Source organism: Lithobates pipiens, unplaced genomic scaffold (genome assembly GCF_037356315.1).
Source record: "Lithobates pipiens isolate NorthernLeopardFrog02 unplaced genomic scaffold, aLitPip1_a1.2 Scaffold_8, whole genome shotgun sequence".
NCBI classification, from domain to species: Eukaryota; Metazoa; Chordata; class Amphibia; order Anura; family Ranidae; genus Lithobates; species Lithobates pipiens.
This window is the reverse complement of record NW_027507903.1, coordinates 289,787,481-289,802,459: the sequence shown is the minus strand read 5'-3', so window position 1 is coordinate 289,802,459 and position 14,979 is coordinate 289,787,481. Positions and strand designations below refer to the sequence as shown.

The window sequence follows — 14,979 nt, the reverse complement described above, 5'->3', positions numbered from 1 at the left end:
GCCTCGATATTCACCTGGAATCCCCTTTCTCTCAGGCTGGATGTCCCGACTGGTGGTGGAGGCCTGAATTGCACGAGATTATCTGAGAGACAGCATCTGTCCTTCAGGTCTGAACACATTACATTAGATTCAGTGAGTCAATGAAACGGAGAGGAGGGTGAAAGAAATCCCCCGCAGACATGACTAGTCAGGCTGGAAAGAGTGTGTACATCGCGGTGGCTTTCATGGTGGGGTCGCGGAAGAAACAAGACACCCGCCTGTCATTCACACCAGTGCCTGTCCTCAAGGAGCTTACAATCTAACGTCTTACAAGTTTTCCACGCAGGCTTCATGTGGTACAGAATTGGCACACACCTATAGCAAGGGCAGTATTCAACTTTAGTTTGTTTTTATTTACAGACACCCCTTATTGGCATTTGCTGCTTTTTGGTTATGGTGAAGTAACTTTCTAATTTAAACCCAAACATCCTTTGCCCACCCCCCACGCTCTTTTCCACTGGTACTGCCTTTACCAATACCAAGTAGCGTCCACTGATTACAGAGGTCATACATCTGACCAGCTCAGGAGGACTGAGCGGAACCCCACGTTGATGAAAGACACACTCTGATTGGTCGCAGTATCTGGCTCGGTGAAGGCCCCCTATCTGTCGGCTGTATGGATTGGTCGTACTACTAGAAGGCTATGCCTTTCTTTGTTCACATGTCCACGTGGTATCTTTATTACGGTAGCCTGGCTCTCTGAGGCTGCGTGTTTGTTAGGGGGAGTACGGTATGTTGTGGCAGAGTGCGCGGCTGGTAGGTGATGCACGGTAGTCTCCCCCGCCCCATCTGTTCAGTACCGGGGAGGGGGGGTCCCGGTGTCTCCATCCCCCGGCTCTCGGTGATTACCGCCTACAGGAGTCTATGAGCGGCCCGAGGTAAGCGGATGGTGGGGCCTGCGGACTGCTCCACTGCACAGGAGGGAAGGGGGAGGACGAGCGGCTGAGGAGGAGACCACAGGATCCAGGTAAGAAGGTGTGTGAGGGCACGGGAGGGAGGAGAGCGGGGACTACCCGGGCCTATACCTACCGCTACAGACCTGGCTTCTTTTCACCCCACACTGTGCACACTTACCGCAGCTGGGAGGCCTGGACTTACCTCTCCAACACCAACACTGTGCACACTTACCGCAACTGCCAGGGCTGGATTTACCTTTCCTACCCCAACACGGTGCACACTGACCACAACAGGCACAGCCCCCCCACCCGCCTGTACTCACCTCACCTCACCTACCTCTATAAACACTGACCACAACAGGCACAGCTGCCCCCTGGGCCCGTACTCACCTTATCTACCTCCTGTAAAAACACTGACCACAACAGGCACAGCTGCCCCCTGGGCCCGTACTCACCTTATCTACCTCCTGTAAAAACACTGACCACAACAGGCACAGCTCCCCCAGGCCCGTACTCGCCTTATCTACTTCCTGTAAAAACACTGACCACAACAGGCACAGCTGCCCCCAGGCCTGTACTCTCCTTACCTACCTCTGTAAACACTGACCACAACAGGCACAGCTGCCCCCAGGCCCGTACTCACCTTATCTACCTCTGTACACATTGACCACAACAGGCACAGCTGCCCCCTGGGCCTGTACTCACCTTATCTACCTCTGTACACACTGACCACAACAGGCACAGCTGCCCCCTGGGCCTGTACTCACCTTATCTACCTCTGTACACACTGACCACAACAGGCACAGCTGCCCCCTGGGCCTGTACTCACCTTATCTACCTCTGTACACACTGACCACAACAGGCACAGCTGCCCCCTGGGCCTGTACTCACCTTATCTACCTCTGTACACACTGACCACAACAGGCACAGCTGCCCCCTGGGCCTGTACTCACCTTATCTACCTCTGTACACACTGACCACAACAGGCACAGCTGCCCCCTGGGCCTGTACTCACCTTATCTACCTCTGTACACACTGACCACAACAGGCACAGCTGCCCCCTGGGCCTGTACTCACCTTATCTACCTCTGTACACACTGACCACAACAGGCACAGCTGCCCCCTGGGCCTGTACTCACCTTATCTACCTCTGTACACACTGACCACAACAGGCACAGCTGCCCCCTGGGCCTGTACTCACCTTATCTACCTCTGTACACACTGACCACAACAGGCACAGCTGCCCCCTGGGCCTGTACTCACCTTATCTACCTCTGTACACACTGACCACAACAGGCACAGCTGCCCCCTGGGCCTGTACTCACCTTATCTACCTCTGTACACACTGACCACAACAGGCACAGCTGCCCCCTGGGCCTGTACTCACCTTATCTACCTCTGTACACACTGACCACAACAGGCATAGCTCCCCCTGGGCCTGTACTCGCCTTACCTACCTCGGTGCACACTGACTGCAACAGACAGAACTCTGCAGGCTTGTGTTTACATTCCCCTGTCTTGTCACTTCACACTCTGTCCACAACAGGCAGAGGTCCCTGAGGCCTGTGTCCATCTTCCTAACCTGGTCACTGTGCACACTGACTGCACCAGGCAGAGCTTCAGCTTGTATAAGAACAGTGTGAAGAGCAAGCTTTGTAAAAGCATTTGCAGAGCTATCGCTAAGCTTTGAAGCTTTTAATGTACCACTCAACTCCAGTTTGTAAATGTTGAACACAGAACCTAATGGGACTGTTGGTTGCCACTTTAGGCAAACTGCTGGGCAGGCTTGCAACAAGCTTCCAAAAATTCTTCTAGCAACAGCATGTTTAAAGCAAACATCAGCCCTCCCATTAGGTACTGTGTTCAACATTTACAAACTGGAGCTGAATGGTACTTTAAAAGCTTCCTGTTCACACTGCTCTTCTACAAGCTGATGCTGATGGTGAAACAGGCCAAACAGAAGACTGCAGGCTGGCCACGACCGGAAGAGCTGCATTGGGGGACCCTGTGTTTACTTTCCACGTCTGATCACTGTGCACACTGTCCACAACAGGCAGAACACCCCCAGGCCCATGTTTACTTTCAACACTTTCCATGAATGGTCACTGTGCAGAGCACCTTAGGCCTATCCACACTTTCCCTATTTGATCACTGTGCGCACCGTCCACAACTGGCACATCTCCCCAGAGCCTGTAAACACTTTGCTGACTACTGTGCCTAAATATCTAGGGCCGTGATCTGGACATATTCTGTACACTGGACCAGGCAGGTCTGCTTTATTCAGTTCTTATTACTGGGTGCTGTATCCCATAGCAACCCATCAGTGCTGATCTGACTTCTGTTTGGTTGTTCTGGGTTACTGCATTGAATAATTGGTACTCCTTTATGTAGGTAATGAGATTGTAACGTGTAGGCAGCTTATGTTTGGGGTGATGACATCTTTGTACTACTTGGAAATAGAACAACTATTGTATACCGTAGCATGAAAATTCTTCAATCCTAATGTCCCACTAAAGTGTATCAAAGTACGTATTTCCTGTACCGCCAACATTTCCTTTCTTTATTAACCACTTGCTTACTAGGCAGTTAAACCCCCTCTCCTGCCCAGACCAATTTTCAGCTTTTAGAGCTGTCACTCCTTGAATGACAGTTGCGTGGTCCTACAACACTGTACCCAAATTACATTTTTATCAATTATTTTCCCACAAATAGAGCTTTCTTTTGCTGGTTTTTGATCACCTCTGGGTTTTTTATTTTTTATTAAAAAAAGACAGAAATTAAAAAATAAAATACAAAATCGTTTTATATATTAATTTTGAAAACTGGTAATTTTTCTCCTTGATGTATGCTGATGAGGCTGCACTAATGGGCACTGATGGCTGGCAGCGATCGCACAGATAGGCAGCACTTCTAGGTGGCACTGATTGGCACCACTGCTGGGCATTGATGGGTGAAACTTATGCACTCATTTGTGGCACTGTGTGGGCACTGGAAGGTGGTGTTGGTGGGCACAGATGAGGCGGCTTTGCCTCTTCCGGACTGATGTCCATTGCACTGAAGCCAGCGATCAGCTTTTTTTTTTCTCCTCGCGCTATAGCATGAGGAGGAAAAAACAATTTCTGTTTACATCATACGATCAGCTGTCATTGGCTAACTGCTGATCACGTGGTAAGGGGCCTAGGATTGGCCCCTTACTCTGATCACCCGAGTCTCTGACTCGCGTGGGGATTGTGCAAAGGGGAGGCCGTCTATTGACGTGCTCCCAGCAAAGCCGATCCACGCTGTAGCCATCGTTTGACTATAGCACGGATCTGAAGGAGTTAAATACATAGGGATCCTGCCAGTTAAATGCCTTCTTTCACAGGGGGGCAAAGCTGCCCTGAATTCAATGAAGATCGTTTAGTCCTGCCACCTTTGTTACTCCTGACAACTCCTCCTCCACAAATAAGGATAATACTTTTTTATATAGTGGGGAACCCTCCATCTAGATGGTCTGACACAGGACACACTTGGATCTGCATCTGAACTGTCCCTATTCTAGCTATACACTAATGTAAAGATTACTGACACCGTCTCACTACACTACAGTGAAACTATCTGAGCTGTCTCTACTCTAGCTGCACACTATGCAAAGCTGAATGATGTCCTCCTCACTACACTCACACTATCCCTAGACTGACACTAAACTAATATTCTATACTGATAATTGAAGCAAAATGGCACAGTGTAGCACACTAACTAATAGCACTGAACAGAGCCTGTTCTATCTCTCTCCACACCAAAATCACACTGAAAATGGTTGCCATTGAAAGAATACTTTTATACTGTGGGGCGGGAATGAGCCATGATTGGTTAAAGTCATGATGACCGTGTCAAATTATGACTCTGACAGTGCTCTGTGACCTGATTGGCTGAAGCTTTCACTGCTTCAGGCAATCGGGGCTTGCAATGCACTGTTCAGTGTTGCAATGCATTGTGGTCAGTTGGGGTGGTGAACAAATGGTCGAACGACCCGTTTGTTCGGCTGTTCGCCGAATGTCTGAACAGCAAAAGTTTGGGTCAAACTTATGCTCGGCCCCAACCGTTCGCCCATCCCTACCCACTATACAACACAGATGGGTGAATTGCCCGCTGCAGCTATTGTATTGTATTTTGACAGCCAGCCTTCTAGCTGTCAAAGTGGCTGTTTCTGATTGGATGCGACCACTGTTCCCTGACACTTTAGCCTAGCGCCTTCAGTTTTCAATTGAGGGATGTGTGGTGGGAGGCCACCCACTGAGCCAGTTTCTTCTGGATTAATGGTAAATAGGACACATTGGAAGGGTTGTATCTCCCTAATGGGGACACAGACGGCAATAAAAACTGACTGGTGTTCTAAACTAAACACTCTGCACTTTATCCAAGACTAAAAAAAAAAAAAAAAGTTTTTTCCTTTTTGAGTTCTACTTTAAGCGATCACTGCATCTGGCTACAGAGGGGGAGATTTCACAGGGACAGACAAGCAGCCTCTAGCAATCCTGCCACCAGCGATTTTTCTTGGGCAACAGAATCACCTGTCTGATATCAGCCCTAATTCTCTCTGTAGAAAGGAGATTTAATAGCCCTAGGGTTGGACATCCTTGGCAATTTCGGATCCCTAAACCTATCTAGCAGGCTGGGGTGGCAGAGCAAATCTTTATCAATGAGTATTGCTGAATGACCCTTGTGTTTATGGCCCCAGAGATGCTTCTACATGTGCTCTTGTTGAGAATGTGTGCTGGGTAGAGTTTAGGGCTCAGCTGTTGCTAAGGATGTGTTCCCCGTGCAGTTCAGGCCCCTGGAGATGCTTACAAGTATCTGCCAATTGAGAGAGGAGTGACAGCACATCTCTGCTTAGCTCTAGCATATGAAGAGCAGCAGGTAGGTGTGCACCAGATTGGGAGTTGGAAATCTCTGGAGACTAGAAGCAGCTTGCTGTGGCTGTTTGTGCTGATGTCACTGAAAACATGTCTTCTGCCTGGTAATGTTCCTCAGCCGTGTGAGATGGAGAGGTAAACGGGAGGCAGGACACTTCTGGTTTCCTGATCCGCATTACTACTTCATTATCATTGCTGGCAGGCAGGCAAGAGATTAATGTTGTTTAGGTCAGTATTTTGTATGGCCTTGTGGCTTTTATATGTTTATGACCTTGTATCTGGCATTATCAGCTCTCATTTGTAGCATTTATTTTCAGTTTAGTATTTTATATCCATAACTTGCTCCTAGATTATACTTGTCTGGCAGTAGTTTTGTCCACCACTCTTTGTGTAGACCAGTTAGTCACAATTCACATCGCGTTTCTAGTGTGGTATGTTTTATAAAATGGTACCACATCAAAAGCGCACCAAACTTTGAATGAAGGTTCAGAAGTGTGTTCCTATCCTTAAATGACTCAAGTCATATAATTGTACAATATTATCACCTGTATACATTGTTTTCAGTGATAAGAATACTTATATTAATACTAATATTTGAATAAGCGACGTTTGCACATAAAATATGTTTTGTAATATTTGTTCTGTATGTCTTATTATGTTTGTTATTCATGCAAAGTATTTCAAGCTTCTGCTTTTATTTCAGGCAATGTTATGTGTCTGTTTCCCACCAAACTGAATTGTCAAATGTATTTCAATGTTTATTGTGCTTTAATTCTTGCAGTTGCCTGTTGTCTAAGCTTCAGATAGCAATATCTGCCATGAACATTGTCATTGTCTTTATAATGTGAAATTGTAGAGTTGACTGTGTTCATACTTCAGATGATTTGTATGTTCAGCAGGGACTGGCTGAAGTTCAATCATTGTATGGGTAGGCTGGTTGTACAGAAGTCAAACTACTAACCGACTTTAGTACAACCAAGTCTGTCAGATTTTCCTTGCCTTGATCAGCACTGCCGGCTATGCTGACAGTGCATTCTGATGGCAGGAAAGTGTCTCTGTTGTTAGAATCCTCCCACTAACATTGTATTCTCTCATCCACATTGAGTGTATGAATGGGGGAAATCAAAGTGTGGTGGTCAGGGTTTTTTATTTTTTCTTCTTTTCTCCAACAGTGGCTTGCAAAAAAAAATAAAAATTTTATGGGCTTCTTTAATCAGGAGCACATTCATCTATTTGACAATTGTGGAAAGGGCTTTAAGCACATCTTTGGGCAAGTAACACCCACCCTCATTACTAGGCTGTTATTTTTTTACCTTTTCAGTTCGGTGATATTTTGAGAAATACTTGGTCGTGATAAATTCATTTTCTATATTCTTTTGAGACAATAGTTTTATTGGTATGTAATTGCCACAGGTATTTGGAACTGAAGAAACGTACCAGCATTAAGGTGGTTAATGTTAGGCTCATCCCAGCAGCCTCTGCATTGCAAAGCAGTGGCTAGTGTGTGGTGCGGTCTGTCCGGCTAGCACAGTGTTGATGTGCTGATCCGCACTTTGTTTTTTGTTTTTTTACTTTATTAGACTGTCACCCAGTGACACTTCATAGATTTCTATCGGTCGTCCGGCAATGGGGGGAAAGAAGTACTGCGCACTGTAATATTTTTTTTTTTTTTTTTTTTTTTAAGCACATACCACCTGTATACCAGCATGACGCACTAGTGTGTGATGAGGCATTTTGCCTTGTCTTGCAATGGAGGTGTGGTGGGACTGCTCTTGAATAGCCACCCAACGCAGTCCTACCACACCTGGTGTGAATGTACTCTTAAAGTCGTACAAGTTGTCTGTTATTAGTGGATGTTATGGATTAATCCAAGACCGTCTAGTCGTGCCCACCTTCCCCGACAATCCCTTTTTTTTTTTTTTTTTTCTTATGGCCCTAAGGCCCCTTTCACACTTGTGCTACTCCAAAGCTATGTGATTCTTGACAAGACAGTCATACGACTGTGTATCCGACTTTGCCCCACGAATTGAAGTACTACTTCAGTGAGCAGGGATGTGACTTTTATTACCAAATAATTAGGGGAAACTCCATGGCAATTTAAAAAAAATAAACTGGTATGGGTTCCCCCTTCATGAGCAAAGACGAACGAGTGCCCCCTCCTGAGCCGTACCAAGCCGCATGTCCTAAACATGGGGCTAGGTGCTTTGGGGCAGGGGACCTTGCGCCCCCCCCCCCCACCCCAAAGCACCTTTCCCCCATATTGATGAGGACAAGGGCCCCTTCCTGTCAACCCTGGCTGTTGGTTGTTGGGGTCTGCGGACAGGGGGGCTTATCAGAATCTGGGGGCCCCCTTTTAAAAAGGGGTCCTCCCACTCTATGTGAGTATGGGGTACATCGTACCCCTACCCATTCACCTGAGGGGGGGGGGGAGCATAATAAAAAAATAAATAAAAAAAAAAACAACAGGTTTTTTAAAGTAATTTATTAGGCAGCTCCGGGGTTCTTCTTCCGACTTCTCCGATGCCTTCTGCCGGGCTCCTCCGCTATCTTCTTCCAGCTCTTTTACTAGTGTTGACCCAGTCTTCTCAGTCAAATTCCAATGTTGACACGGCCCTCTCTCCCGCTGTAATGCTGTGTGCGCGCAACGATTTATATAGACATGGGGCGTGGTCACCAGGTGATGTCACCTCGTGGCCGCACCCCTTTATGACGTCACAGCCGGGGCATGATGGGCCTCTAACGTCATAAGGGGGTTGATGTCACCCGGTGACCACGCCCCATGCCTATATAAATCGTAGCGCACCGCTCACACGGCATTACAGTAGGAGGGAGCGTTGTGTCAACATCGGAAGAGGGAAGCAGGTGACGGAGAAGACCGGGCCAGCGCTAGTAAAAGAGCTGGAAAAAGATAGCGGAGGAGCCCGGCAAAGGCACCGTAGAGCGGGAGAAGTCCGAAGTGACCCTCGGAGCTGCCTAATGAATTATTTTAAAAACCGATCTAGTGTGTTTGTTTTTATTGATACTTCCCTCCATCTCCCCCCCCCCCCCCCCTGGTGAATGGCTAGGGGTACCCCATACTCATTCACATAGGGTGGGGGGCAGGATCTGGGGCCCCCCCGTATTAAAGGGGGTTCCCAGATTCCGATAAGCCCCCCCCCGCAGACCCCGACAACCAATGGCCAGGGTTGTCAGGAAGGGGCCCTTGTCCAAATCAAAATGAGGCCATGTTAAGGGCATGCAGCCTTGTAAGTCTTGGGGGGGGGGGGCACTTGCTCATCCCCCCCCTTTCCTGACTGGCCAGGCTGGTGCTCAGATAAGGATCTGGTATGGGGGGGGGGGGAATGCCATACCAGACCGAAGGGCCCAGTATGCTCATGAAGGGGGAACCCATTCTGGTTTTTCCTTTTTAAAAAAAATAATGCACAAGTCGCATGCCAAAGTCGAATCAGTTAATACGGAATCCGACTTCAGAAAAAAAAATAGTGCAGGAACTACTTTTGAAGTCGACAGTCGTGTTAATATGAATGGTAGTCATTCATAATCACGGAGAATGACTTGTCATGCGATTTTTTTTTTTTTTTTTTTGCAGTCCAAAATCGTGGGACAAGTCGTATATGTGTGAAAGGGGGCTAAAGGTGACAGATCAGGTAGACAGACAAAAGTCCATTTACAGTTGTGCTCATAAGTTTACATACCCTGGCAGAATTTAAGATTTTCTTTTGGCCATTTTTAAGAGACTATGAATGATGAGACCAAAACTTTACTCATGGTTGTTTGGCTGAAGCCATTTATTATCAATCAATTGTGTTTACTCTTTAAAAATCATAATGGCAACAGCAACTACCCAAATGACCCTGATAAAAAGTTTACATGCAATGTGATTTTGGCCTGATAACATAAAATGACCAAGAAATCATAAATTCTGCCAGGGTATGTAAACTTATGAGCACAACTGTACATGCGACCGCCCATAGAACCATCATTGGCCATCACAGCCCACTGTTAAATGCTGACTTTCTGTCTATAGCTGTGGTCACTTATTGAACAAGTTGTTTTGGTAAGCAGCACAGTTAGCAAAATGTTCTCCGAATCCTAAGACTGGAGGTAATGTAAGGATCTAGGAGGTTACTTGTCACTCATACGCACTGCAGTCTGAGGTATGAACAGCCTGTGTAGTACTACTGGGGGGGGGGGGTTTCTTGAAAAGCGACAGGCATTCATTAACATCTTGTTGAGATTTTAACAGCACTGCATATGGTCATACCCGGGCTTCCGAAAGGTATTGTTTAGAAAAGGGGGAAAAAAAAAAAGCAATTATTTCAAAAGAATATATTCAATTTTGCTGATAATTTAACTGCCACACAGGATTTGTAAGTGGTCATTATTAATAGCTTGTCATTAAATTATAAATTTGTAGTAGTTTTGCGTGCTTATAATATCTGACTCCAAACCGCATTTGACATTTTATTAAAAATCAGATGATTTATACATTTTTACAAGCTACACTGCAGTAAGTAGCAGCAACTGTCTTGATTCTTGCGTTTGGGAGAAATGTGTAATACATTGTAATGAATTCTAAAATATAGGCAGTATCTAAGAGGCTGTTGCTGGGTGTAGCTATCATGTGCCTAATGCAAAATATGTTAAACGATACACATGCAAATTAAAAAACTGTGATGTTTTTAGAACCCAGTTTCCTCTTTGTGTTTGATACCTTTGTCTGACAATCTATCTTTTAGGTGGGTGTGAATGGCCAGTGAGTACTAGATTTTCTCCTCCAAATAATTGTGCTCTGCTACCTTGCCTGGTTGACTTCATATGTGGCACATGGTGAAGGTTTTATTACCTTTCCTGTGCACTGATCACTTGCAACAATCTTCCAAGATGTTGGGGAGGGGGGGGGGGGGGGGGGACTCTGAATGTGATAATGAGTCTATCCAGTGCAGGCAAACTCTCATTATCACTTCAGAATTAACCTTACAACTGCTTAGTTATCACAGGCGACACATAAGTTGCACCATTTCTGAGCATTGGATTGTGTAAAGCCATACAGCAGAGCAAGTAATGGGATTGCCAGTTTGCATCTTCAGAATGGTCAATTAAACCCTTCATCCCTATGTTCTTGATTCCATAGATAGAACTTCAAAAAAGGTGAATATGAAGTTCTAATTGTAGAGGTACATGTATCCAGAAATCTTATATTGCAAGCCTGGAATAGGTTTACAATTTGCCTCTTTGTAAACCTTTGTGCTTTTGGATGTCTTCTACTTTCAAAACACTGAGTTTTTTTTCCTAGGTGTTGCTACAGGAATAGCCTTGCAATGTTGCATTGTCCATGCTGCTGACATATTTGTGTCTTCTTGAAGGTTTTTATATTCAGAGGACAATTGCTAATATCCCTTGAAGAGAGCATGCACGCTGCTGCTGCCCAGGCTAATCCCTATAGCAGAATTGACCTAGATTTGGGTGTATTGCAGGTTTGCAATCCTAGTTTCTGCAGGGAGAAGAGACAATCTGACTCCACTGGGAATAAATAAAACCATTCCTCGTATGACTCCTCTGGTGATACTCTGCATAGTTTAGGAATTCTGGATAAATATTTTTCCATGGTGCAATTTCATAACAACATTGCAAATGTACTGCTACTGTGTTACATTGTTTAGTGGTTATAACACGCTGCAGGAAAATGTGAAATGTGAAAATATGTCACAGAAAACTACAATACATTTATTGGTTAAGAGAATCCTTTTTTTTTTTTTCTTTCTTTCTTTAATCCCACCTATTGCAAATATATAGCAGGTGTGAATAGAGCCATCTGTTAACCAATAAAACAAAGATTGTGTATTGATGGAGCTTTGCAGTGGCCTGAATCAGGAAGGCCTTGGATTGTTCAGAGATTGCTGTGGCAAGTTGAATGTGCTACAATATTTAGTATTTACCACAGGAAAATCTGGTGGCTATGGGGTCCGAGCAGGTATATGCTGCAGCTCCCAGGCCAGATATGCTAAACAGTCCATCTGGGTGAATCTAAAAATGTTGTATCCACCCAATGGGCTTTCCTTGTGATCCAGAACATGAATTTGGCCTTCTTATTGGATAATGTGCTGTGTTGATCATGAGTCTTAGGTGGCAACTTATTAGACTGGTGTTCAGAAGCAAAGTATCACCAGCCCATGGCACGTTTCATCAATAGTCATTTATTAGTCACAGATAAGTACAAGCAACAGTGATGACTACCTGATGGACCTCCTGTAGCCTTGTTGCTTGTAATTACCTAGGCTACAGAATGGCTCTTAAGCTTGTGATACCTTGCTTTTAAAGTGAACTACACGCAGAGTGGATTCGATTTTAAATCGACTCAAATTAAATCATAGTTTTTAAAGAGTAACTGTCATCTCTGTCCTGCAGCGGCTTCTCCTGACATGCTGTTGACTCACCGACGGTCCCATTCAGTTTAATGGGAAGGCTGGTAATGCGGCAGTGACACAAGGTGAGGGACGTGGCGCAGGTGAGTACATGCCCGCTAACAGGCACTGCCATGATGAATCTGAAATGACAGGTGCTCTTTAAATGTAAGGACAAAATTAAGGTTTCTTATTTTAGAATAAGCTGTCAGGTTAGTAAAACAGCGATCTCAGAACCTATTATAGGTTAATCGTCCATAGTTGGAGAACTACTCAAATTCTTTTATTTAAAAAACAATACTATTCATTATTTTACATATTCTTGTATTTGCCAAAACGTTAGTAACTGAAGTGCATAAACAACATATCTTTAAAAAAGAACTTAAACAAAGTATCAGCTGGGTCCACATTAAAAAAAATAATGCATGTCTTCTCATGATTTCATTCAGGCCATAAAGCCTTGCATCTCTTTGTTGCATTGCTTGCATTTTGCATGCATATCTGCTTTACCCATAGGTAGAGGGACTTCATAAAAATATTCACAAACTGGGTCTCTTACAGCCTGCTGCCATTTTGCTCCTCAAGGGAGAAATTAAGCACTTCAAGCTATGTGCAGAAAGATCACAAGGTTTATAAGCTGCTTGGAAGTTTTCACTTTCATTTTTACTGCTTGACCTTCCTCCTCACACTTATAGCCTGGTATAGATGCATTTCTCTTCAAACAATCGTACAGTTTATAGTGTACATAGCTTTTCAAAACAATGGGATAAAGGAATATTCCGGAACTTTGTTAGCTCATGGTTACTGTGAAATTGTGTGAATGCATCAATGCAGTGCATATTATCTCAGCTTGCAGAGCTTTGATACATTGAATGAGTTTACCAAAAATGTAAATGTTGCAGAATATACAGACTCATGCTAAATAACAGCTCCATTTCATGCTGAATAAACAAAATTATTATTGTATCTTAAATCAAACTGTCTTTAGATTTTTACTCCAAAAGCATTTTTATTAAAATACATTTTGATAAAAAAAACAAATCAGATTTATTTAAAGCGGGAGTCTGCCGGAAGTTCCGCCGTTTTTTTTTTTTTAAAGCCAGCAGCTACAAATACTGCAGCTGCTGACTTTTAAAATAATGACACTTACCCGCCCAGCGTGCCTGCGATGTCAGCACCCGGAGCCGATCTCTCGATCGTCTCTCGGGTGCTGCCGCCGCCATCTTGGGTATGGGAATCAGGAAGTGGAGCCTTTCGGCTTCATTTCCCGGTTCCCAACTGCGCATGTGCGAGTCGTGCTGCGCAATAAGGATGGTCCCCGCTGTCTCTGGGATCCGTGTGTTTCCCAGCAGGCAGCGGGGGACTTTCGGAATGGGGCGTACCTTCTGCAGAATCTACGCCGGAAGTGGGTGCAGATACCTGTACTGTACAGGTACCTGCACCCCCCTCCCCCCCGAAAGGTGCCAATTGTGGCGCCGGGGGGGGGGGGGGGGGAGGATTCCAATGAGCGGAAGGTCCACTTTAAAATCGATTTTTGTTTTTTATTATTGATTTTTATCCACCCTGACTACACGGCACCTGAGCACCACACATCAACAACACTAATTCATTTTCAATATTCAGAGAGAACCCCTCATCCATCCATGCTTTATTTTTCTGAGAAGTCACATTGATAAACACCCCCCCTTGTTTAAGCATGCAGGCAGGAGGTGTGCTTGGCTATTGCAGCGTATTGCTGGCGGTTTTAACCCTTTCTCGGGTGCTGGGGGGGGTAAAAGCACCCCGCTAGTGGCCGAAATGCGCCGCAAATCCGGCGGTAAAACGCTGCTAAAAATTGTGGCATTTTACTGCCGGTGCTATGGGCGGTGTGGTGTGAAAGGGGTCTAAAACATTTCACAACTTCATTCTTACTTTAGGCACACTTTTTAAATGAATGCAATTGTACAGAGTTAACAAATACAAGAGTCATTGTTGCTTGCTTCTTTTAGATTTACTTTATGTGAGTCTGACACTTTAGCATTGGTTTTAGGGTCAGAGGTCAACGGGAAAAAAAAAAAATCTGACAGTTGCTGGCCTGTCTACTCATTGGCCATCATGTTGTCCCCTAACTCTTGAGAATAAATAACATGGTCAAATAACTGAGCCCTGTCAGGCTGGAACAGCCCTGATTTTAGTTAAGCTCAAACCCCAAGTGTCAGACTCAGGCAAAGTAATATTAAACCGGAGATAAGGGGATATATTTTGTGTGTGTGTATAATATAAAAAATCTATACAATTATTCTGCTTTTTTATTTATTTTTCTTCTTCTTCTTCTTTAATGCTTTCCCAGCTCTCTGTATCAGTAGCACACCTGCTGACACCTGCCAAATAGGCAACTCGATGACAGACCTCTACTGTGTGTGACTCACTTGCCCCCCATAGAGAGGCTTTCTTTATGCAGTCATATGCCTTTCTTTCTCCTGTGCATCTGTTACATTGTATTAATGATGGCAGCAGGACTGGCAGAAAAAAAGCCCAATGATTAATAACTATGGTATCCTGTAAACACTGATTTGTAGAACCATTACATTACAAAGACATTACTTTTTAGTCTATACTTTCCCTTTAAATAATGTTTCAATATTTGCAGAGCTTGCTGTTTCTCTAAGCAAAACTTAGAGGGGTTTAATCCTGCCAAGTTCTTGCTGTCTGTGTCCCCATTGGAGCCCCCCCGTGTGTGTTCTGATTACCATTGTCCCTAAAACA

The 14,979-nt window shown here is 44.8% G+C and overlaps 1 protein-coding gene across 1 annotated transcript in view; it reads left to right on the top strand.

Annotated features, from left to right (window-relative positions):
• The first annotated feature begins 696 nt into the window (after nucleotides 1-696).
• Nucleotides 697-14,979, top strand: part of RNF44 (ring finger protein 44) — an 83,711-nt gene continuing 69,428 nt past the window's right edge. Inside the window, exon 1 of the mRNA XM_077472398.1 lies at nucleotides 697-1,006. The gene's annotated coding sequence lies outside the window, so the exon portion shown is untranslated. The remainder of the gene's footprint in view (nucleotides 1,007-14,979) is intronic.